We start from the raw sequence: 3,513 nt of genomic DNA on the forward strand, positions 1-3,513 counted from the left end.
GAAAACATCGTCCCTTTGCCATCCTTATTGGTTGAATGTGTATACTTTGTTTCATAATCCAGTAAAACTTACGCACTTCCTCAGACCAGGGGCCTGCTCTTGTGGTACCTCGCTTACCATCCGCAGATCCAAATGACACATCAAAGATCAAATCATCGCGCTAACTTCCATGGTAGCAGCCTAATCCGGGTTCTCCAGGCAGCACCTGTTGACTGACGATTAGTACAGCTGGATGAAGTAATCTGAGGATCACTGGGTGAAACCTTAAAGGGGCTACGCATCGATGAAGTACAGAAACATTGATCGGCAACCCTGTGATTGGTCGGCGAAGATGTGGAAGGGCGCGCACTCAGTATTATCTGGCAGCAGACCAAGAACTCTTGATTTTGGGATATCAGGGTTTCAGAGTTCCAAATTAAAACGCATGGAGAACACTTTGCAAGGCTGCAAGAAAGCAAGGAGAGAGGCTTTGGCAGAAAGTTGTGTGACAAAGTACACTGCGTAAGTGATCCATGATATTACATTATATCAGCATGATATTATATTATACCATAACCACAACAGGACCCGCAGAACATGGGAACAAGTAAAAGTGAAATATAGAATATTCTACAGAAGATGGTAATATTTATCACTTATATTGCTTTGAGTCTGTAACCACGAGAGACCCTGGAATAATCTGTTTTAACATTTATAACAGCAACCCAGAAAAGGGCAGAGCACATAAAGACAGGTGGTGGTCCTGCACCCGTCGTCACACCCTTTAAATGCTGTGCCATTTGTTGGCGTTGTGGGGTTTTGTGTGTAGGTTGACATGTACCTCCATCACTTTTACCTGTTCCCATACGAGGGGTGACTGGAAGTAATGCACAGTAAGTCAGGAGAATATATATATGTCGAGGAGAGGAGAGAGAGAGAAAGTAAATAAACCACCTCACGGGAGAATCGATATCTCTCTGTGAGCACACTGTTGCAGCTGAAACTAAAAGGATCCGATCTATCCCATAATCCTAAAGCTGAATTCTGTAAACCCTCCATATCGATCTTGCACCTTCCGCAATGGGTTGCTACCGGCGTACAAGCGGATTGAGGCAGCGCATTCAACAGACTTCCCACCTCCGGCTTCCGCTTTGTAATTCGATCTGACCCCAGTTGCGGTAATAATTTACTATTACTACTCTAAAAATATGAATTACATCTGGAATAGTCAAATACGTATAATAGGACCAGTTAATACTACCTTTCCCTTTTTTGTGAAATGAGCTGTATGTATCTGTGTGAAAGCAATAAAGCATCAAAATGCTGCATTTATCTTTAGTTACGATGATAATATTTATTTGTGAGTAAAACAGTAGCGAGAAATACTCGCTGTTGCTTTAGGTATATAACATGCAGCGGACATACCTGAGTGGCGGCGATCTAATCCTGTTTACATAAAGTAGCATAACTCCCGAGCAGGCTTACTCTTCTGGATCTGTGCTGTGGCCTTGAAGTCCCAGATAGAAGCCGGAGAGCCGAATGATCCAAGATCATGCGAAATCGTCCAACATTCAAATCCGGCTAACTTACTTGGCAGTGCGAACGAGCAGGCTAGTCTCAACCATCGGACTCCAGCAGGCTCCACCCTGAAAGAGCAGCCGAGTCAGCATGCACACATGGACGGCATGGCTCTCATACACACACTGTTACACACTGAGCTCAAAGCTCAGCTCACTGTTTTGATTCAAAAGAAATCTACATTTTATTTATCAGCACATTTACAAAAACAACTTGAGCCAAAGTGCTGCACAGAGTAGAGATAAAATAGGAAATATACACAATAATTACTATAAAGACTAGGCGTCACAATTCCCAGAAGCTACAATGTACAAATATGTTTCCAACGGGTTTAAAAATGCTTGAGTGTTCGGCTGAAGCATTCTTCTTCTTCTTTTCTTCTTCTTCTTGCCATTAAAGGAAAACAGAGAGCATGAGCTGCTTTGATCTACTGAAAGGAAAAAGCAGAACATCTGAGCTAGAAACCAGTCAGCTAAATCATTAAGACAGAAACAGTAATTCAATGCAGTGTACAGATAAGCTTAGCCTGTTACAACTGTTGATACAAGCTAAATACAGTTAAAAACACAGTGTCAGGGAACTCCAGTGCACTGTAATCCCAAAAAAGTTATTTGCATTCAAAATGGTTTAGCTATAATCACTGATGGTAATTAATTTCTTTTGTAAAACTGAAATCATATAACTCATTGGTGGAAGCTTTTTGCACGTAACCTATATTGTTTGCATATGATACACTCAAATGAATACATTTAACATGATCCTTTCTATTTTAAGTTTATTCTAATAAATGGTTTAAGTTCAATTTTTTATAAAGAGGAATAAGGTTTAAAAGTCAACACTCAAATAATAAAAATAAATTTGATGTTTACTGATTATGTTTTAGTTGAAAAGCACTTTCACTATTTTTAAGTTTTGTTGCCCCTCCCATATTTTCCCGGCACTGGAACCGAGAGACACGTCTGGACTTGTTTGTCAGAAAAATTAAGACAAGTCGTTTTTTGGTGGTTTGCCTGGGATTGGACATGTTTGTTTCAGTCTACAGTCGAGTAGGAGTACTTTTCCTCAAACCTCCACGCAAACTGGGGTTAAATCTTTTGTATTTCAACTTTAAGCAAAATAGTTGCATGTTACATTACGCAAATGTGCACGCTAATTCAATCTACAGTGAACCCTCGTTTACCATGAGGTTTCGTCCCAAAACATTAGATTAAGCAGAGGAATAGAGCTAAATTTGGATATTCCACAAATTGGGCAAAATCATTGTGCAAAACAAAGTAAAAATAGTGCTGGAAATGTCATCAAAACATGCAGTTAAATGTGATAAAATATTACACAGGCTAGTCCATTTGGTAAATGTAAAATTGTAAAGGTACCTACAGATAACAAAACATTTAGTTTCTGCACTCTGATAAAAGCTACCTTGGCTGAAAGAAGCATTGGGTAATTTTTTAATTGAAGGCCATGTTAAAATAAAGGCTTGTAACTTTTTCATAACAGACAGAGTGCCTTGGATTTTTATTTTGTTGTCTGTAGGTACCTTTACAATCTTTTTATATTTACCCTACAGACTAGCTTGTGTAATAGTTTCTGAATCTACAAAGAACCCCATTCAAAGAAAACCTGTTCTACATTTCTGCACATGTTGTACATCAGTACCCACATAGCGCTTCTCCCAAATTGTTCTATGTGTTGGAGTTAAATGTGCTTTGGTCCATACTTTTGTATTTTTATGAATTTGTGGATAAAGATCAAGAAATTACAACAATGCCAACTTTAAAAACTGTAAAACTTTTAAGTTTCATTTAAGCCCTTCACAATTCCTTTAATGACTCAGAAAACTGAAAAAAAAAAGGACTGGGTGGGACTGGGGACAAAAGGTCTAAATGGCTTTGCAGTGCAACCGAAAAAAGCTGTTGCTGGTCAGCCTATGGGGTGAGACATGTTCTATAGAGAGCG

Source organism: Oreochromis aureus, linkage group 3 (assembly GCF_013358895.1).
Source record: "Oreochromis aureus strain Israel breed Guangdong linkage group 3, ZZ_aureus, whole genome shotgun sequence".
NCBI classification, from domain to species: Eukaryota; Metazoa; Chordata; class Actinopteri; order Cichliformes; family Cichlidae; genus Oreochromis; species Oreochromis aureus.